The sequence below is a fragment of the Carya illinoinensis genome, chromosome 16, assembly GCF_018687715.1.
Source record: "Carya illinoinensis cultivar Pawnee chromosome 16, C.illinoinensisPawnee_v1, whole genome shotgun sequence".
Lineage (NCBI taxonomy): Eukaryota > Viridiplantae > Streptophyta > Magnoliopsida > Fagales > Juglandaceae > Carya > Carya illinoinensis.
In genome coordinates, this window is record NC_056767.1 from 7,877,667 (window position 1) to 7,900,861 (window position 23,195).

At 42.3% G+C, this 23,195-nt stretch overlaps 1 non-coding gene and 1 pseudogene across 1 annotated transcript; one reads left to right on the forward strand and one right to left on the reverse strand.

Moving 5' to 3' along the window:
• Positions 1–213: 213 nt before the first annotated feature.
• LOC122298774 lies at positions 214–14,942 on the reverse strand (annotated as a pseudogene).
• TRNAR-CCU lies at positions 1,841–1,913 on the forward strand. Its single transcript has one exon. It is a non-coding gene; the product is annotated as a tRNA-Arg (tRNA).
• Positions 14,943–23,195: the final 8,253 nt, after the last annotated feature.

Here is a 23,195-nt window from a genome sequence, read left to right on the forward strand (position 1 = left end):
AAATATGCATGCCATCGAGTAAATGATTTCGAGTAATAAGCTGATCGGTTCGACGAAGCTAGTTATATAATAAATTTAAAAAAGAATGTGATATTTCATTATTAAAAAATTAATTTCCTTTTACATTAATTTCGTATTTATTTATTTTTTCAAAATAATTACACCCCACGTACACTCACGAGCAACTATCATTTCCCTTCATACAAATTCTAATCAATCAAACGAGGACCGTCTAGGATCTGTAATAGAAATCAACCAGTGCTCATCAGGCAAAACCCATCTCTCTAGCCTTCTTTATATCCCAATCCAATTCAATTCTCCTCCGCTTCTTTAACCCACAGAAAAGTTGCAATCTCATCCATGGCATCGTGAAGCTTCCACCACCTCCGGTGTGCTACATCGCTCGCATAAACACGGTGATACTCTACCTTGCAGTTACAGTCATAGTCCCTGTAGCAAAGCCATGGCTTCAACCCCAAATAGTGTATAGAATAAACCTGCGGCGGGTCCGCCCCGAACAACCGGTTCTTCATGCCGATCTCCGCCGTGTTGTTGGCCCAGAGATTCTTCAAGAAATTCACTCTCCTCGGCAACCGGTGCCACCACACGAAGATTTCATTGAGGAAACCTTGGTCGCCGCCGTTCTGCGACACTACGTCTTCCCGACGTTCAATTAACACTCGAAGCGTGCAGTTGGAGGGCTCAATGACCATTAGGCCGGCGTTGAAGATTGAAACGTCGTTCCCGGCGGCTGACATCTATGGGAAGCGGAAGAGGAGATCGACGTTGCGCAAAACGATGATGTCGGACTCGATGAATATGATCTTGTCGTAGTCGGTGAGCTGCCATAGCCTGAACTTGCTATAGTTGTACTCATTGTAGGTGTCCTTGGCTCTGGGATTTCGGATGCGGTAGACTGGGCGGATGATGTTCCATCCTGAAGCAACGAGGGCATCGCTTTTTGGGTTGGAGATGGAGCTGTCTATGAGCAGTATGAGGTCGCGCTTGGTTCCAGTTTGGAGGAGGCTTGGGGCGGGAGTTATGGCACTGCAAACATAGGTTTCGGAGGAATGCAAAACTGTAGCATAGGCTTCTCGTTGGGGTGGTGTCTTTTTGGAGCTTTGATTCTTGGGGAGATTGAAGACTTCGCCACCAACTGTGAATTGATTCTTTTAAGTTGTAGTTTGTCTTCGAATATGTAAATAAAATTTTTTGCCGGGTTTGGTTTGATCATACATATTTAAAATTATTTAAAATTATCTCATTTTATTTCAACGACTAAGTATGGGTAGAAGATATGTAGGAAATTTGTACATTAAGAATTTGTATATAATATCATTAGAGAAACACTTTAACTAGAAAAATATTAAATAAAAACAAATCCACAAATTAATATAATTTAATATATTATATTATATTATAAAATAGATATCATGAATTAAATAAAATCATGTCAATTTATAAATTTCTTTTTAGATAATTCCTTTATTCAAGAAACGCTTCTCATATCATTGTTGTATTTAGAATATGCATGTCATCAAAATCCACTCATTTAGAATAAAATGAATGAATTTTGAAGATAATGAAACTGTTAAAAAGGTTGACATGAGTATTTCCAAGATATAGATGTAGCAAGGCATGAAAGCAGCTGTTTGAGGTCCAGCTAGCTAGGGAGTAGTTTGTAATGTTTTTTAGGAACATAGCCAATTAAAGGACAACCCATTTACCACAAAGCAACTAAGCAAAAGAAATTTAAACACTTTTGTCTGTTCTTTGAATTTTGGCCGTAACCCAACCAAACCATCATGAAGGTATTCTGCGTTGTAAAACAAGCATCCAAGCGCCTGTAGCTCAGTGGATAGAGCGTCTGTTTCCTAAGCAGAAGGTCATAGGTTCGACCCCTATCTGGCGCGTTCTAAATTTTTGCCTATTTACAAGTTGGATTATAAAAGAAGTCAAAACAAAATTATTATTTTTGAGTAATGATACAAGTTCCACACACTCAATTTTAAAAAAATGAATAAAAGAATAATTTTTTTGTTTTTTAATGTTAATCTCAAATTTAAAAAAAGTGTGTAGAATTTACACATCCTATATGTAGATTTTTTAAATCTACCTATATTTGAGTTTGCACAACCCAACCAAACCCTCACCAACATAAAAAATTTCAATGAAAAAACTTGCAAATAGACTTTTTAAAGAGAAATGATTTGTACAAGTTTCAAATAAACAAATCGCATATAAACCTTTGTAAAAAAGTAGACTTCACCTAAAAAAGGTGTAAAAAATCTATTCTTTATTAGTGAGACTTATTTGTTTACAAAAAACTTGTATGAGACTCATCTATTTGGAGATTGTCATTACTCTATTTTTTAATAAGCAAAAGACTCGGAGAAGCCATACCTTGATCCCAAAGGTGTAAAGCCACCTTGCAAGACCCAACAGGGAATGACACCTTCTGTTCCAACCTCCCCATCTCCAGCTCAAACAACCACCAATCCCCTTCTCGTCTCACTAGATCATCGCATCTAAATAGCTCCATCATCGGCCTACACTTGCTCAAAAACACAACTTTTTTCCTTCCATTCCAATCCCTCTTTCCTCCTTTCATTGCCAAATTTGCTGCTACAAGATGAACTTGGAGCCTAAACACATCTCTTCCCTAATCCTCCTCTGCAAACTTGCATGGCAACTTAGCCATTATCATGTCCATGTTTTCGTACCTTCTGAAATCTGGCATTGGTTTTCTGGGCAAGTTGGAACTTCAATTTCTTCCTCCTCATCTATTCATTTAAGAAATAGATCTTTCCATTCAAAATACTTAGAAATCTATTCGAATATGACTGATATAGTTTTGAAATTGTGTGTGACGCCCCCAAATCCCCACACACGGACACGAGGAAATCGAGACGTCGGGATGATGACATCACGGGTCACCATCCTAACGACGTGTGCCAAGTGTGTGCAAAAGCAACAAAGTGCACGAGAAAAACGCAGCGAAAAGCAAGTCAATAATTAAGTACCAGAATTTTTCTTGTTTAATACAAAGCTATTCCAAAACGTACATAAATAAAATATTACAAAACACGCATCGAATATAATATCAAATACAGGCATCACATCAGCAACCCGGCGGAGCTGCATCCTCGGGCTCAGCCTCCTCCTCCTCATCCTCGAACTCTGCACCAAAAGCTACGAAACCAAAAAATGGTACCGCAGGTAAGTATAACCCAAACACCACCAGATAAAAACACATAGAACTCAAGCAACATGGATGCAAGAAAAGCCAATGCACATGCCCCGCAAAACCACATTTTTACCACGCACGCCAAAAAAACCCATTTGGCTCAATAAAAACATATCCTTAAAAATCACGCCTCGCCATTATCCCAGATAATGGCCCAAACCACCATTTTTCCAGAAAATGGATCAAAGTCTCGAAAAACCAACATCGCCATTTTCCCAGAAAATGGATCAGAAGCCTCGAAAAACCAACATCGCCATTTTCCCAAAAAATGGCCCACATCCGAAAACCATAAAAACAAACCGGTTATGCATGCACCATGACCTCCCCTAGGGATCATCCGCACACCCTGGCTCTGTGCCACACCACAGGTAACGACCACGCATGTGACACCTAAACGAGCGATGCTCAGACTCGCGCCCCGCGCGTACCTGGCCAGGCCATCCTCTAGCCCTCGCCAGCGAAGGGCCACGGAGTCGGTGAGTAGAGCGATGCCCAAACTAGCGCCCCGCGCGTACCTTGTGATGACCCGCTTTTGAGTGCATTTTCGCGGAAATAATTGTTTTTATTTTAATTAATATATCAGTTATTTTATTTTAATTTGTTTGCGTTTTTAAAATTGAGTTTTAATTTAATTTAATTTATTTGAGGTTGTGTTTTATTTCTTTAAGTTGTTTTGTGGTTTTAATCTTTTTGGCGGTTTGTTTCGTTTTCCCGGAGTGAGGATTGGACCTCATCTCTTTTCACATCTTTTTCCTTTTTTCTCTTTTTTCTTTTTTCTTTTTCCCTTCTTTTCCTTTTTTCCTTCTTTTTCTTTTTTTCTTTTTTCTTTTCTCTCTTCTTCTCCCGCGTTCGGACCCCCCCGTGCTCTCTCTCTCCTCCCTCTCCCTCGCGCCGGCTCTCTCTCTCTTCCAGCCCATCGCCGTCCGGCCACCAACCGGACCCCCGCCGGTCCCAAAAGTTCCCCCTCCCTCCGGTGCACCACCCCTCCAAAACCCACCCCCAACCGGCCGGCCGTTTGGCCGGAAAAGCACCAAGAAGGGCGCACGGATTTCACTCCGATCCGCCGCCGTCGCTCCACCTCCGGCCACCATTTCTTCACCACTTCATCACCGACTCCTTGCCGTCCTAACCCACCCATTTCCGGCCTCCAACGACCACCGGAACAGCTCCTACGAGCTTAGTTTCCGTTTTGGGTAATCCGGCCATTTCCGGCCATTCCGCCGCCACCCACGGCCGTTCATCACTTCCAATAGCTTCACAACCATCCCTATACCATTCCCTATCAATCTCGTGTCCTAGTTTGTCCCCGTTCAAAAGTGGGTTTTTCAGACCCACGGCCACAGTGAATTTTCACTGTGACGTTGCTGTTTTTCCGCCGTTTGCAACGCCGCTTGTTTTCTAAAATTGCCGTATAGCGCTGTAAGCATTTTCCAAACCCTATTTTCAGATTTAAATATATATCGCTCATTCAATTTATTTACTGTTGTTGGTTGTTGATTCCGGACTGAGTCCGAGGAGTTTCGGGGGTCGGATGGATGGAGGACGGAGTTGTCTGTTTAATTGATTTATGTTGGTTGGTTATTTTATTATGCATTGATTTGGCATTTCATGGTGCATGCATGTGTGTTTTTGTTCATGTGTGAAAAGCCTGTGTATTGGCGTGAGTGGTTTTACGGGTGCGTGTGGATCACGAGCCCAAGCCGGGATGGGTTATTATCTCGGTGGAGCTCCTCTGGTCACTCGGGAGCGGAATAAACTGAGTGATGTCCCCTGAGTTGTCGAGAGAGATGACGGGAGCGGGGCTAGGGGATGCTTGGCTACGAACGCGCCGGGCACGGAACCGGGCATCGCCCTACTCACCGACTCCGTGGCCCTTCGCTGGTGAGGGCTAGAGGATGCTTGGCTACGCACGCGCGGGGCGCGGAACTGGGCATCGCTCGTTAGGTGTCACATGCGTGGTGGTACTCTACGGTGTGACACTGGAGCCAGGGTGTGCGGATGACCCCTAGGGGAGGTCATGGTGCATACGGTTAAAATTGGATAATGGTTTATGAGGCCAAATGGGACTTTTGGCGTGGGCCAGATGGACTTCTGGTGAGATATTGGGCCGGATGGACTTCCGGCGAGATATTGGGCCAAATGGACTTTTGGCGGCCAAATGTGACTTTTGGCGTGTTTTTCGGAAAGGATATGTTTTGGGCCAAACGGGTTTTTGGCGTGTGTGGAAAACTGGCGTTTTTGGGCTTTGTGCATTGGGCATGGTTCATGCATCTTGTTTGAGTTTTATGTGTTTTTATCTGGTAGTGTTTGGGTTTTACTTACCTGCGGTACCATTCGTGGTTCCGTAGCTTTTGGTGCAGAGTTAGAGGACGAAGAGGAGGAGGCTGAGCCCGAGGATGCGGCTCCGCCGGGTTGCTGATGCTATCTTTTATATTTGTTTAAAACTGTATTTGTGTTTGTAATATTTTATTTATGTATGTTTTAAACAGCTTGTATTACGTTAAGAAAATTCTGGTACTTAGTTATGACTTTCGTTATCCGCTGCGTGTTTCTCTGTACACATCTGTTGCCTTGCACACACTCGGCACCCGTCGATGGGATGGTGACCCGGGTTGTCACCATCCGGACGTCTCAATTTCCCCGTGTTCGGGCGTGGGGATTTGGGGGCGTCACATACCTGGCCGGGCCATCCTCTAGCCCCTCTCCCGTCGTCGCCCAGCGACAACTCAGAGGACGTCACTCAGTATTATCCACTCCCGAGTGACCAGAGGAGCTCCACCGAGATAATAACCCATCCCGGCTTGGGCTTGTGAGACACACGCACCCGAAAATCCATTCACGTCAGCAAAACAGGGTTTCTCAAATAAAATAAATACACGTGCATGCACCATGTAAATGCAATTATCAATGCACAAAACAAACAACCAACCATAAAACAATAAATCAAGCAACTCCGTCCTCCATCCATCCGACCCCTGAACTCCTTGGACTCAGTCCGGAATCAACCAACCAGCAGCAATAAATAATTGAATGAGCAATATATATTTAAATCTGAAAATAGGGTTTGAAAAATACTTACAGCGCTATACGGTAATTTTAGAAAACACCCGGCGTTGCAAACGGCGATGAAAAAGCAACGTTACAGTGAAAAATCACTGTGGCCGTGGGTTGTGAAATACCCACTTTTGAACGGGGACAAACCAGGGCTTGGGATTGATAGGGAATGGTCTAGGGATGATTGTGAAGCTATTGGAAGTGGTGGTTGGCCGTGGGTGGCGGCGAAAATGCCGGAAAGAGGCCGGATTTCCCAAAAAGGAAAGCTAGCTCGTGGGAGCTGTTCCGGTGGTCGTTGGAGGCCGGAAATAGGTGGGTTAGGACGGCAAGGGACCGGTGATCGGAGCAAAAACCGTGCAGCCTTTGGAGGGCTTTTCCGGCCAAACGGCCGGCCGGATGGGGGTGGGTTTTGGTGGGAAGGTGCGCCGGAGGGAGGGGAGTCGAACGGTGCCGGCGGTGAGCCGCACGGTGGCCGGACGGCGGCAGTTCGAACGGTTGAAGGCTCCGACGTGAGAGAGAGAAGAGAGAGAGAGACCGGGGGGGTCGACGCGGGGAGAGAGAAGAAAAAAAAAGAAAAGAAAGAAAAAAGAGAAAAAGGAAGGAAAAAGAAAGAAGAAAAAAGAGAAAAAGGAAAAAGGAAAAAGGAAAAAGAAAAGAGGTGTAGAGAAAGAAGATGAGGTCTAATCCTCATTCCGGGAAAACAACACTAAACCGCCGCAAAGATATTAAAAACTATAAACAACTAAAAGAAATAAAACACAACATCAAAAAAAAAAAAAAAAAATTTAAAATGCAATAATTTAAAATAAATAAGCTAATATATTAATTAAATAAAAACAACCATTTCAGCGAAAATACAAGCGAAAGCGGGTCATCACATCCTCCCCCCCTTAAAAACAAATTTCGTCCTCGAAATTTGCAAGATCAACCACCAACTTAAAGCAAGCCACAATAAAGCACATAAACCAACTGTGACCAAGATTGAGATACATACCTTCATCCCTCAAACAAATACGGGTACTGCTCCCTCATGTCCGCTACTCGCTCCTAAGAGAAGTCTTGTGCTAGCGGATCTCCCCAAGCCACTTTAACCAAAGGTATCGTCTTAGACCTCAACTGTTGCTCCTTCCAATCCATGATCTGCGACGGAACAACCTCATAAGTGAGATCCGGTTGCAACTGAATACCCGCTGGGTCGACGAAGCGTGGTTCTTGCTGTCCAAAGCTCTTCTTCAGGGATGATACGTGGAAGACATCATGAACATTCCCAAAATAATCTGGCAAAGCAACTCTATAGGCGACGGACCCTACCTTCTCCAGAATCTGAAAAGGGCCGATATACCTCGGATCCAACTTCCTCTTCTTACCAAAACGCTTAACACCTCTCATGGGAGAGACTTTAAGGTAAACCCAATCACCAACTTCAAAAGACAACTCTCTCCTCCTGGTATCAGCGTAGCTTTTCTGGCGACTCTGAGCTGTCGCCATTTTGTCTCTGATGATCTGGACTTGGCTTTGCATTTCTTGAATTATTTCGGGTCCAATTATCCTACTCTCCCCGACTTCATCCCAACACAATGGCGACCTGCACTTTCTCCCGTAAAGAGTTTCGTAGGGAGCCATCTGAATGGTTGCATGGAAGCTGTTATTATATGCAAACTCGATGAGCGGCAAATGGTTTTCCCAACTCCCTTGAAAATCCATAACACATGCTCGCAATATGTCTTCAAGGGTCTGAATTGTGCGCTCTGACTGGCCGTCTGTCTGCGGGTGATATGCAGTACTGAACTTCAACTTAGTACCCAAAGCTGCCTGCAAACTCTTCCAAAACTGCGACGTGAACCTCGGGTCTCGATCCGACACTATACTCTTTAGTATGCCGTGCAGCTGCACTATCTCCTTGACATACAAGCGGGTCAACTTACCCAAAGAGTCGGTGTTATTAACAGGCAGAAAATGAGCACTCTTCGTTAACCGGTCAACAATCACCCAAACAGAATTTTTCCCACTAGGCGTTCTCGGCAAACCCACTACAAAGTCCATCGTGATGTCATCCCACTTCCACTCAGGAATAGGGAGGGGTTGGAGCATACCTGCAGGTCTCTGATGCTCGGCCTTCACTTGACGGCATGTGTGGCATTTCTCAACATACAAGGCAATATCATTCTTCATTCCATCCCACCAGTAATTTTTCCTTAAGTCCCGATACATCTTTGTACTGCCGGGATGAACTGAATAAGGGGCCGCATGAGCTTCCGCCATGATCCGTTCTTTGAAATCTGAGTCCTTTGGGACCACTCTGCGATCTCGGAACCGAAGTATCCCATCATTATCCATGCTATAATGCAAAGGCCCTCGAGATTTTCTGACTCTTTTTCTGATGTTCAGCAGCTTCGGATCCTTCCTTTGGAGAGTCTTCAATTCTTCAAAATCAGTTACCCAAATATCAAGAACTGAAGATAAAACCTCTTCTTGCTGCGAACTCTCTATAAGGAGCCTTCTCATCCCACAAAGCAACGAATCCATTTCTGACGGCTCGGCTTCATCTTCTAAGTGCGACTTCTGGCTCAAAGCATCAGCAACTATATTAGCCTTCCCCGGATGGTACTTGATCTCACACTGATAGTCACTGATTAGCTCCAGCCATCGCCTCTGCCTCATATTCAGATTTTTCTGGGAAAACAAATGCTTCAAGCTCTTGTGATCTGTAAATACCTCGCAAGCTTCCCCATACAAGAAGTGCCGCCAGATCTTGAGGGCAAAAACAATCGCAGCCAATTCTAGATCGTGCGTCGGATAATTCTTCTTATGGTCCTTTAGCTGACGAGATGCATAGGCTACAATCCGTCCTTCCTGCATAAGGACACAACCCAAACCAAATCTAGACGCATCACTGAAGACTACGAATGGCTTATGCGGTTCTGGGAGCGCTAACACTGGTGCCGTCGTCAACTTGTTCTTTAATTCCTGGAAGCTTCTCTCACATTTCTCTGACCAAACAAATTCTGTATTCTTCCGAGTCAAAGCTGTGAGAGGTCCGGATAGGCGAGCAAAACCCTCTACAAATCTTCGGTAATACCCTGCCAGCCCCAAGAAACTCCGAATCTCGCGCACTGTAGTCGGGCGCTGCCATGACAAAATGGCTTCTACCTTACTAGGATCAACAGCCACTCCGTCTCGGGAAATTACATGCCCAAGAAATTTAACTTCTTCCAACCAGAATTCACACTTGCTGAGCTTGGCGTACAGTTGGTGTTCTCTCAATTTCCCAAGTACCAGACGAAGATGATACACATGCTCTTTAACATCTCGGGAATAAATCAGTATATCATCAATAAATACTACCACAAAGGAATCCAGATAAGGTCGAAACACTCGATTCATCAAATCCATGAAAGCTGCAGGGGCATTAGCTAACCCAAACGGCATCACCTTAAATTCATAATGCCCATACCTCGACCTGAAAGCAGTTTTAGGCACATCCTGGTCTCTGATTCTCAGCTGGTAGTATCCCGATCTCAGATCAATTTTAGAGAACACGGCTGCTCCTTGAAGCTGATCAAATAAATCATCAATCCGCGGGAGAGGATATTTATTTTTGATGGTCACCTTATTCAATTTCCGATAATCTATGCACATACGGAGGGTTCCATCTTTCTTTTTAACAAACAAAACTGGTGCACCCCACGGTGAAGTACTAGGCTGAATAGATCTCTTCTCTACCAGTTCTTGCAACTAAGTCTTCAACTCTTTTAATTCAGTCGGTGCCATGCGATAAGGAGCTTTATGCACAGGAGCCGCTCCAGGTTCCAAGTCTATAACAAACTCCATTTCTCGAACAGGGGGTAGTCCGGGCAAGTCATCCACAAACACATCGGGGAATTCTTCCACAACTGGAATGTCTGCCAAAGACTTCTCCTCAGATGGCGTGGACACCATCTGAACCAAGAATGCATCCGCTCCCCATGCAATCTCTCTTCTTGCTTGAATCGCCGATATAATCATCGGCTTTTCTTTTAATTTACTCCCTGCAAATTCTAGACAATCACCATCTGGAAGCTGAAAGCTAATTATCCGACTTCTGCAATTAATACTAGCAGAATATCGGTATAGCCAATCCATTCCGAGGATGATATCAAAATCCAACAGCTTGAACACCACCAAATCAGCATCCAAGAATCTTCCCTCAAAATTTAACGGGCATCCCAAAGCAACCTTGGAACACCACACCATCTCACCATCGGGTAGAGCCACTACCATAGACTTCAGCAACGGTTCCGTGACCAAATTACACACCCGTGCAAACGTGGAAGATACAAATGACTGCGATGCACCGGAATCAAACAAAGTACAAGCATAAAACTCATACAAACGGACTCTTCCTGAACCAAACACATCAACCCATGAAATCCACAAAGCAAAGAATAAACCAAATACACCAAAAATTTAAATCCAACTTAAAATTAAATTAATCCATACCTGTGATTACTCCAGCATCATGGGTCGCTGGCGCCTCATCATCCACCTCTCCGGGTGTGACAGCATAAACCCGGGCTTGCACTGTTTGTCTCGGGTTTGTTCTTCCACCGCGTCTACCTCCACGGCTTCCTTGAACTGTTCTTGGACATTCTCGGGCAAAGTGACCCTGTTGGCCACAATTATAACATCGAGCCCCACCAGAAGGGCACTCACCCACATGGGCTCTATTACAAACTCCGCAAACAGGCACACGTCCTCCCATGCGAACACTTGAGGATGCTTGCGGTCGAATCCCGGTCCGCTGAATAAATTTCTGAGGCGAACCCGAGCTGCTTCCTTCACCAGAAAAACTCCGCCTCTTATGTCCTGGAGGGGAGCCCATACTCAGATTGTTTTCTCGTTCCACCAGGGTGGCCACATCCACTAATTCCTGAAAAGTGGATATCCGATGGCTGACCACCATAAGGCGTATATCAGGGCGCAGTCCCTCCTGAAAACGATCAGCTCGCATCTCCTCTGTGGCGATAAGGTGAGGAGCAAATCGCTCAAGTTCTATGAATCTCCGGGCATACTGTTCCACTGTCGTGCCCCCTAGGACCAAATCTGAGAACTCTCTCGCCTTTTGCTTCCTTACCGATGAAGGAAAGAAGCGGTCATTAAACTCCTTCTTGAAACGTTGCCAGGTCACCGCAGCGAAAGATCCCAATTCTGATTCCAGCATCACTCTCTTGGTATCCCACCAATCAAACACCATGCCTTGCAAGAGATAGCTGGCGTAGAGTACCTGTTGCGCCTCGGTGCATCCACACACCTCAAAAGTTCTCTCCAGGTCCTTGATCCACTTTCCAGCTCGAAGCGGATCCTCTTCTCCAGTGAAGTGTGGAGTCCTATGTGCCAGGAAGCGCTCATAGGTGCACCCAGCTTGCACCATGCTGCTAGATCCTCCCGGGTAAGGCCAAGGCCCTCCCTGATATGGCCAAGGACCTCCTGGTTGCGGCCAAAATCCTTCTTGTTGCGGACAAGGCCCTCCTTGTGGCGGCCAGGGACCCCCTTGTTGTGGCCAAGGTCCCCCTGGTTGTGGCCAAGGCCCTGTCTGTTGTGGCCTATAAGTTTGCTGCATAAACTCCGTCATCTGCCGTATGGCTTGAGCTATGGAGTCATCTCTTGATGTATTGTCCCGTGGCTCCTGAGTAGATTTCTTTGGCCTTCCCATTTTTCTGTCACCACAACCTTTGACCCCCTTTCAGAAAAAACAAAAACAAATAAAACCAGCAACCAACAAAACAGAACCAAAGACCAACACCACATCACACCAAAACAAAAGAAACAACTTGTAAAAACATAACTAAATAAATAAAAACAAATAAACAAACTCAAACAAATAAAACAAGTAAAATAGATAAAAAAAAGCTGTACTTAACATAATTTTCAAAACACAACTTTAAAAAGCATTCTGGTACTGCCTACGGGACATGTGGTTTTACCCAGAGCCAAACCGCTCTAATACCACCTGTGACGCCCCCAAATCCCCACGCACGGACACGGGAAAATCGAGATGTCCGGATGATGACATCACGGGTCACCATCCTAACGACGTGTGCCAAATATGTGCAAAAGCAACAAAGTGCACGAGAAAAACGCAGCGAAAAGCAAGTCAATAATTAAGTACCAGAATTTTTCTTGTTTAATACAAAGCTATTCCAAAACGTACATAAATAAAATATTACAAAACACGCATCGAATATAATATCAAATACAGGCATCACATCAGCAACCCCGGCGGAGTCGCATCTTCGGGCTCAGCCTCCTCCTCCTCATCCTCGAACTCTGCACCAAAAGCTACGGAACCAAAAAATGGTACCGCAGGTAAGTAAAACCCAAACACCACTAGATAAAAACACATAGAACTCAAGCAATATGGATGCAAGAAAAGCCAATGCACATGCCCCGCAAAACCACATTTTTACCACGCACGCCAAAAAACCCCATTTGGCCCAATAAAAACATATCCTTAAAAACCACGCCTCGCCATTATCCCAGATAATGGCCCAAACCACCATTTTCCCAGAAAATGGATCAAAGCCTCGAAAAACCAACATCGCCATTTTCCCAGAAAATGGATCAGAAGCCTCGAAAAACCAACATCGCCATTTTTCCAGAAAATGACCCACATCCGAAAACCATAAAAACAAACCGGTTATGCATGCACCATGACCTCTCCTAGGGATCACCCGCACACCCTGGCTTTGTGCCACACCGCAGGTAACGACTACGCATGTGACACCTAAACGAGCGATGCCCAGACTCGCTCCCCGCGCGTACCTGGCCAGGCCATCCTCTAGTCCTCGCCAACGAAGGGCCACGGAGTCGGTGAGTAGAGCGATGCCCAGACTCGCGCCCCGCGCGTACCTGGCCGGGCCATCCTTTAGCCCCGCTCCCGTCGTCGCCCAGCGACAACTCAGGGGACGTCACTCAGTATTATCCACTCCCGAGTGACCAGAGGAGCTCCACCGAGATAATAACCCATCCCGGCTTGGGCTCGTGAGACACACGCACCCGAAAATCCATTCGCGCCAGCAAAACATGGTTTCTCAAATAAAATAAATACACGTGCATGCACCATGCAAATGCAATTATCAATGCACAAAACAAACAACCAACCATAAAACAATAAATCAAGCAACTCCGTCCTCCATCCATCCGACCCCCGAACTCCTCGGACTCAGTCCGGAATCAACCAACCAGCAGCAATAAATAATTGAATGAGCAATATATATTTAAATCTGAAAATAGGGTTTGGAAAATACTTACAGCGCTATACGGTAATTTTAGAAAACACCTAGTGTTGCAAACGGCGATGAAAAAGCAACGTTATAGTGAAAAATCACTGTGGCCGTGGGTTGTGAAATACCCACTTTTGAACGGGGACAAACCAGGGCTTGGGATTGATAGGGAATGGTCTAGGGATGATTGTGAAACTATTGGAAGTGGTGGTTGGCCGTGGGTGGCGGCGAAAACGCTGGAAAGAGGCCGGATTTCCCAAAAAGGAAAGCTAGCTCGTGGGAGCTGTTCAGGTGGTCGTTGGAGGCCGGAAATAGGTGGGTTAGGACGGCAAGGGACCGGTGATGAAGTGGTGAAGAAATGGTGGTCGGAGGTAGAGCGACGGCGGCGGATTGGAGCAAAAACCGTGCAGCCTTTGGAGGGCTTTTCCGGCCAAACGGCCGGCCGGATGGGGGTGGGTTTTGGTGGGAAGGTGCGCCGGAGGGAGGGGAGTCGAACAGTGCTGGACGGCGGCGGTTCGAACGGTTGAAGGCTCCGGCGTGAGAGAGAGAAGAGAGAGAGAGACTAGGGGGTCGACACGGGGAGAGAGAAGAAAAAAAAAGAAAAGAAAGAAAAAAGAGAAAAAGGAAGGAAAAAGAAAGAAGAAAAAAGAGAAAAAGGAAAAAGGAAAAAGAAAAGAGGTGTAGGGAAAGAAGATGATGTCTAATCCTCATTCCGGGAAAACAACACTAAACTGCCGCAAAGATATTAAAAACTGTAAACAACTAAAAGAAATAAAACACAACATAAAAAAAAAACAATTTTAAAACGCAATAATTTAAAATAAATAAGATAATATATTAATTAAATAAAAACAACCATTTCAGCGAAAATACAAGCGAAAGCGGGTCATCACATTGTGTGCACTCCATTCACTCACATCCAATCATCCATATTCGTCATCCCAATCTTCATTCCTCCCTTCATTTCCACCATGAAGCTTGGCATTTCTATGATCTTGCTCTAGTTTCCTTTTGTCTTTAGTGAAATATTGGGTTCGGTCTCCTGTGGAACCACTTTCAACTCAAGAATTTTTCTGACTTTGGAAAACTCAAAATTCAAAATCATGGGTCATGCAAAGAACCTTACAAAGTGAGAAGAAAGAATAAGAAGAAGAAAGTTTGAGGGGTTGTGGGCAAGGAACATAGCATGTGCTAGCTTACCTTACCTTGTGATGCCACTCATGCAAGCAACTCCTGGCAACGGATATTGTTGCATCCTCGGAATAAATAGAAGAAGATTGCTGGAGAAAAAGAGCTGCATAAACTAGTAGAAATAAAGCAAGGAAGACAAACTTGATTCTGAAAACCAGAGCCTTTGAAGGAAAGGTCTTCATCATCATCTTTTAAAGATCGAGACCTTCTTCCATTATATTTAGCAAAAATTGTAATACTCTTATAGATGCAATGGTTAGAGAACTTAAAGAGTTATATTTGAGAAAAAAGTAGACAAAATTAAGAAAATCAGACCATTCAAAGAGCTCTATATGTGGGCTTTCCTTGTGTAATTTTGTTGGTTTTCTGTACTTGGGGACAATCACTTTGGTGCAAACTAAGGTTAACTTCTTTCCCATGCTGGTATTTGTAATTTTCTACACAAATTTTGAGTTCCCCAACGTATCTTTTAGGTTTGGCTGTATATCCCTTGAAAAATACCGACCAATAAACATTAGGATATATATTGACATGACAGCCACTCACATGGTCAGTCTGTATTAAAAATATAATGTAATTATATAGTAAGAGAGTATCATTTGTTGTAATTCTTTTAAGTAAGGGGTATTAATTTCCAAATTGGCCATTTTTTTAAAAGTATTGTTAAGCAGAAGTTCTTTTAGTTTTTTATACTTAATAAATTATTATTTTTATACTTTTTCATGGTGGTGTCTACTTTTTTTTACAAAGAACTTGAACGAGATTTATCTTATTTGAAATTTGGACAAATCATTAATCTCTTTATAAATTTATGACTCAAACTAAGTGATGGATATGTTGTCGTCTTAAATTCAAGGATTGCATTCCTCCCTTTCTTTGTAATGAAATTGAACTACTTACAAAGAAAGAAGATATTATGTGACAACAAAAATGTAAAATTGCTTCTTATTTCCCCTAAGCAAAATGTAATACTTCTAATCAATCGACCCTTTTGTTGTTTCTCTGCGCAATACAAATTCCAAGAAGTTTTTTCTCAAATCGAATGCAACTCTTTCAAGACATCCATGATGTTCATCCTTCCCTTGGAAATTCCATGGAACAAGCTACTCCAATTCCAAATATCAAACTCATGCCTTCTCTGATTTTGGAACTAATTGTAGTTTGACATTGATAAATGGGAGTTTCATTTGTTCTTGTCTCTCTATGCTAATCTTCTCTTTCCCAAAGAAGAATAGGATCAATAACATCAACCAATCGTTCAAGCAAAGCTGTTTTGACAAATTCATGTGGCATAAAGTTGTCCTTGAACATGTCATCAGTTGGCCTTTGTCCCGTGGACATCTTCAACAAGAGTATGCCATAACTGTATACATCACCATATGTTGTTAGCTCGTTTCCCATACCATACGCTGTATATTTACATATAACATGTTTGTTTGAAAGGAAAATGAAAGTAAGCACATAGTCTTGGAATTTGTAATGAACTCGAGATGGAAAGAAAAAAATGTGATCTGAGAAGATAATACCTGGAGGAGCATAACCCACTTTTCCTCTTACTCCAATAGAGCTTGATTGATCAGTTGAACAATCTTGTGTGCGCTCAATAAGAAATCTCACCAAGTCGAAGTCACCAACATGTGTAGTCATTTCTTCATTGAGAAGAACATTTCTTGACTTGAGATCGCAGTGAATAATTGGTTTATCGTAACGATGATGAAGATATTCCAATGCATTACCAATATCAATGTCAATATTCAACCTTTGAAGAAGACTCAAGCTCTGTGCTTTCTCTATAGCCTTATCATCATTTGTTTTTGGATTTGGATGCAACCACTCATCTAGATTGCCATTTACCATGAACTCATACACCCAAGCCTTGAAATCATGACCTTGAAAGTCAACACTTGAACAAGCTGAAAGTACTTTTATAAAGAGACAATCGTCGAAGCTTGGACAAGGTGGAAAGCTCAACTGGGATTTCTCCAAATAGTTGATTATAATGAACTCTGATGTAGATGAGATTGGTGCAACCAGATATATTCGTTGGAATTTGGCCACTGATATTGTTGTTGCCTAATGCCAAGATTTGCAATCTGCCCAGACGACCAACTTCTGGAGGGATTATATGAATAAAGTTGTTGTTTAAGAGGATTAGTTCCCTAAGAAAACTCAAGTTTCCTACTTGTGGTGATATGGAGCCCCCTAGATTTTGGGATTGCACAATTTTGTGACCTGTCATGATGTTTTCGACCACATGTAACACCTTGCCAGCTGCAGAAATAGATACTATCATTCTAGGAGCCAGAAAACCAATTGGGTCATGAGTTATCTTGGCCTCACTACAAGAAATTTGACCTTTTGCTGTGCTAAAAAACGTTGCAAATGATACATAAAAACGCTGCAATATCTCAATTGCAACGTTTTTTAGTTCCTTACATGTTCGACGCTATAATCCTTTCTTTTTTGATCAATTATAGCGATATCAAAAAAACGTTGCAATCAATATTAATTGCAACGATATATTTTTATTGCAAATTATATTGCAATATGTTGGAAATGGATTATGAAATTCGCATTAGGATCACTGCTTTTGAGCAATTCTAACGATTTTAATTCTTGCAAAAGCTCAAAATAGCACTGCAAATACCCCATATCAGAAGCAGCGCTTGCTTTCTTTGTTGTATTTAATATTTTTTGCAAGGACTAAAATCGCTGTAAAAGGTAAAAAAGCACTGCAAATACCTCATATTAGAAGTAGCGCTTGCTTCCTTCGTTGTATTTAATATTTTTTGCAAGGACTAAAATATATGCAAAAGGTCAAAAAGCGTTGTAAATACCCCACATCAGAAGTAGCACTTGCTTTTTTTGTTGCATTTAATATTGTTTTCAATGACTAAAATTGCTGCAAAAGGTCAAAACGCGCTGCAAATACTTAATATCAGAAGCAGCACTTGCTTCTTTTGTTGCATTTAACATTTTTTCCTAAGACTAAAATCGTTGGAATAGATTAATTGCGATGAGTTTTGAACTATTTGTTGCAATTAAAAATTACTGAAAATACTCAATTGCAAATTTTTTTAAAAAAAGTACTACTGAAACTATAGTAGTTTTTTTACATTTACATATAATCTGGAAGACATTTATACATTCATCCAAATCCACTTACACATTGTTTCAACTAACAACTGTTCATTCTTTACAAGTCAAAAGGAGCTCTCACATGAATCATATGTTCAGTATATTCAATATACAACAAGTAGAAATATGTTCAGTACATAAGCAAGTAGAAACATGAAGTCAAGCCTAAGTGCACTTCATCACTTTCAACTAAAGTAATTGCTCCCATATTCAAGAAAAGATGCTAGGCAATAATAGGGTCTATGCTCTTGGCAAGGGTGAGTGGAATATAGCTTCAAGGTCACTGCAGCCAGTTGCAATATTAGCAACTCTCTAAATATATTTCAACAGATCATGAGAGAGAGAGACTAAAAATAGAAATAAAGGCATACCTGTATATGAGTTTTCTGGAAAGACACAACACCAACAGATTAGTAGAACAAAAAATCTGGAAAGTGAAGAGCATGAAGTCATACAGATAGGGGAAAGCCTTATTGTAGGTGAAGAATGCATGAAAACCTACTTTCCATAGTAGTTGTAACACATCAGCATCAATCTAATTTACTGATCTCAAAGTAGAACTTCATTCGAGTAAAGTACAACTTTAGAATAAAACCTATTTTTCATAAAATTCTAGAAAAAATGTGTATTGTTAACACTAGAAGCTTATCAATAATTGTCCAAACCAAAACTCTTGTGCAAATTTACAAACAATTTACTTAGATATTTATTTAGGTCTCCATTACTTTCAAACTACACTTTTATGATCAAGGTAGGGATAATTATCCATAGGACTTGCAGCCACCAATCTAAATATATATAGATTAAGCAAAACCACAAAGCATTACTTGACTAAAAAATCAGGATTTCCAAACTTATATCAAAAGATTTGTAGAGGATTAAAAACTATTATTTATATATGGTGTATAATATTATACACAACTCAAATTAAATCATATTAAAGAAAGGATAGAAAGGCTTCGTAAAAAGGAGAAGTGAATTGCAATTAAAAACTTTTACCAGGAATGAATCAACAGATGTTTTAATGGACTAGAAATAAATAACAGATGCTTCAATCTAAAAGTTCAATCAGTGGACAAAAATGAGGTAAATACCAAAATATCCATATTTTGGTAGAGCCTAAACATAAAGACAAAAACTTTGTTGAAACCAAAAAGTTTAAAGAACTAAGGATTACTTGATAGTTAGTTTTGCCCTTGATTTTAAGTAGTTCATCACACAAATTAGCAAGTAACTTTAGTTGTCTGGAAGATCAAATGGAAGATAGAAATGAAAATGGCCTGATTTGAACTAAAACAGAATGCATATTGGAAATTTCCTACACAAGAGTTTTACAGCCAAAAACCTAGTTGTATACCTAGGTTATTAGGTTGAGGAAAAGGTTAAAAATAAATACTAACAATTAAAACTAGACTTGAATATAGGAAGAAGTAGAGTTAAAAGTCTTACAAGTCAATTTGTAGAAAGTGTACAAATTGCAACAAAACAGGATAGGAAATCATCTCACCTCTTCAAGCTGTAGGTACATGATTTATGTTTGTTTCTAACTTCCCTCCACTTGGTTATACACTCAATTAAACAAGCATTAGAAGGAAAAAAATGTCAGAACAAATGAGGTTGGAAGATACCATGAAATAATTGTTAGTACTAAAATTTCAGAACTTTTCAATGTCTTGCTGGAATCTTTGAATAAATTTCTCTAACAATTATCTCCTACAACAATTATAGATTGTGGCACCCAAAGACATGGTCACCATTCTAATATAAATTGTACACAGCTAGTTTGCTATTAGCATTTCTTCTTATTTAATCACCACTAATTTGTCCATAAAAGTGATAGATGAAGGGACATGTGGTAAAAAAAAGTCCTCTAAAAAGAAAGTTCCTTTGGGTGCATGTTTTATAAAGAAAAATACACATATTGACTTGTAAGAAATTTAAAAAAGTTGCAGTTGCACACCAACTTACATAACCCTCCCAATGCGCAGACCGTTATAGAATGGCTAAAAACTATTAATTTAAATAGTTTATTATACATAATCACTACCACAACTATCAAAATAATGTATATCAAATGAAATGCAGAGATACTTGTTGAAACATTTTACACAAATGTCATGCAGTCAGTGGGGAGTAGATTTGAGTCAGAAATTAGACGATGTCTATAAATATGAGAACATATTGTAATAGTGCAGAATGAGAAAATGAGAATAATAGTAAATATCTGTTGAGTACTGTGGAGTCTGGTCCACACCGCTCGAGCGGAGGCATTGGCCGCTCGAGCGAAGTCAGGCAGAGTCGAACGCTCGATGTTGGCTCGACAGTGAGCTCGAGTAGGAGGAGTTCGCTCGAGCGGAGGCATTGGCCGCTCGAGCGAAATCAGGCAGAGTCGAACGCTCGACGTCAGCTCGACAGTGAGCTCGAGCGGGATGCGGAAGGGAAGTTCGCTCGACGCGGGCTCGACGCGCGCTCGACACGCCGCTCGAGCGAACATGCGTTTTAGGAATTCCGCCGTTTGAACTATATATATGATTTTTTCCTCTTTTGTCTATAACAGAGCAGCCACGAAAACACTGTGGATGAACAGTGTTGTGACCCATCTTGTAGTGTGATTCCTCAATAATAAAATCCTCTGCAGCTCCCGTGGACGTAGGCAATTTGCCGAACCACGTACATCTTGTGTCGTGTGTGATTGCGTGTGTGATCGTTTTTCTCATTCGGTGTTATTTTCAATTCATTGTCATCGTTTTTCACAACAATTGGTATCAAGAGCCAAGGTTCGGGTCTGAGGAGAAACGATGGCTGGAGATGAATTGAAGGTATCGGGGATCGAGAAGTTTGATGGCACGGATTTTGGATACTGGAGGATGCAGATAGAGGACTACCTCTATGGGAAGAAACTTCATCTTCCACTATTGGGGCAGCAACCGGAAAAGATGGATGATGCTAGTTGGAATCTGTTGGATCGACAGGTTCTGGGGGTTATTCGATTAACCCTGTCGAGATCCGTTGCACACAACGTCATCAAGGAGAAGACGACGGCGGATCTCATGGCGGCTTTGTCAGGTATGTATGAAAAGCCGTCAGCGAATAACAAGGTACATCTGATGAAAAAGTTATTCAATTTGAAAATGGCAGATAGTACGTCTGTTGCACAACATCTGAATGATTTTAATACTATCACAAATCAATTGTCGTCTGTTGAAATTGAATTTGATGATGAGATATGTGCACTGATACTATTGGCTTCATTGCCAAATAGTTGGGAAGCCATGAGAATGGCTGTTAGTAATTCTGCTGGTAAAAATAAACTGAAATATGATGATATTCGTGATTTGATTTTGGCTGAGGAGGTGCGCAGGAAAGATTCAGGCGAAACCTCGGGTTTGAGTTCAGCCCTAAATGTTGACTCTCGAGGGAGATCACATGACAGGAATTCAAACAGAGGAAGATCAAAATCAAAGTATAGGGGCAAGAGCAAGTCGAGGCCTAGTCAGCAGGCAACTTGCTGGAATTGTGGCAAAGCTGGCCACATAAAGAAAAACTGCAAAAACCCCAAGAAGACGGAGAATGATAGTGCTAATGTGGTAACTGAAGAAGTACAGGATGCACTATTGCTTGCAGTTCATAGTCCAGTTGATGACTGGATACTGGATTCAGGGGCTTCCTTCCATACATCTTCCCACCGGGAACTAATGAGGAATTATGTTGCAGGTGATTTTGGGAAGGTATATTTGGCTGATGGTGAGGCTCTGAACGTAGTGGGGATGGGAAACATTGACATTGCACTCCCTGGCAAGAACAAATGGACCTTGCAAAAGGTCAGACACATTCCTGAGTTGAAGAAGAACCTCATTTCTGTTGGGCAGCTTGATGAGTGTGGTCATTCAGTGGTGTTCTCAGATAGCACCTGGAAGGTCACAAAAGGGGCATTGGTACTAGCTCGGGGTAAGAAAACTGGTACACTTTATATGACTACTGGTTTAATTGACACTATTGCTACTACCGTTGCAGAGAGCACAGCAGATTTGTGGCATTGTAGGCTTGGCCATATGAGTCAGAAGGGCATGACGGAACTTCTGTCTAGAGGCAAGCTACCAGAACTGAAGACAGTTGATCTCGGTATGTGTGAGAGTTGTGTTATGGGGAAGCAAAAGAAGGTCAGCTTCTTGAAAAGTGGCAGGACGCCAAAGACAGGAAGACTTGATCTTGTGCACACAGATGTGTGGGGTCCTTCTCCAGTTGCATCTCTTGGAGGTTCTCGCTACTATGTTACGTTCATTGATGACCATAGTAGAAAGGTATGGATTTATTTTTTGAAACATAAATCTGAAGTATTTAATGTTTTCAAAACTTGGAAAGCCATGGTTGAGACAGAGACAGGCTTGAAACTGAAGTGTTTGAGGTCTGACAATGGTGGTGAGTATGTTGATGGCGGGTTCAAGGAGTACTGTGCAGCTCTGGGTATCAGAATGGAGAAGACCATTCCTGGGACACCACAGCAAAATGGAGTTGCTGAGCGTATGAACAGGACTATTAATGAGCGTGCTAGAAGCATGAGGTTGCACACTGGACTACCACCCACTTTCTGGGCAGATGCAGTCAGCACTGCCGTTTATCTGATAAACAGAGGGCCATCAGTTCCACTGGATTGTGGATTGCCTGAGGAGGTTTGGAGCGGGAAAGAGGTTAAGTTTTCTCACCTTAAAACCTTTGGTTGTCTTTCTTATGTGCTTGTTGATTCTGATGCTCGCAGTAAGCTTGAGGCTAAGTCAAAGAAATGCTATTTCATTGGCTATGGAGACGAGGCATTTGGCTATCGTTTCTGGGATGATCAGGGTCGGAAAATCATAAGAAGCAGGAATGTGATTTTCATGAGAAAATGATGTACAAGGATAAGTCGAGTACAGTTCCTGCAGTAGCTCCTCAGGAGTCTGAGTTTGTAGGATTGGATGACCTACCAGAGGTCACAGTGCAATGTAGAGATGAGAGTGACGGGGAGAGTGGGTCCAGTACACCCATTCCTATTATTCCGCAGGCAGTTTCAGAACCGTCTACTCCTACAGTTGCAGTTCGCAGGTCAGTTAGGACTATACGTCCTCCACAGCGTTTCTCACCTACTTTGAATTACATTCTGTTGACAGATGGTGGAGAACCGCAGAGTTATGAAGAAACCTTGCAAGATGAGAATTCTAGCAAGTGGGAGCTGGCCATGAAAGACGAGATGGATTCCTTGCTAGGGAATCAGACATGAGAGTTGACAGAACTTCCATCAGGGAAGAAGGCATTACACAACAAGTGGG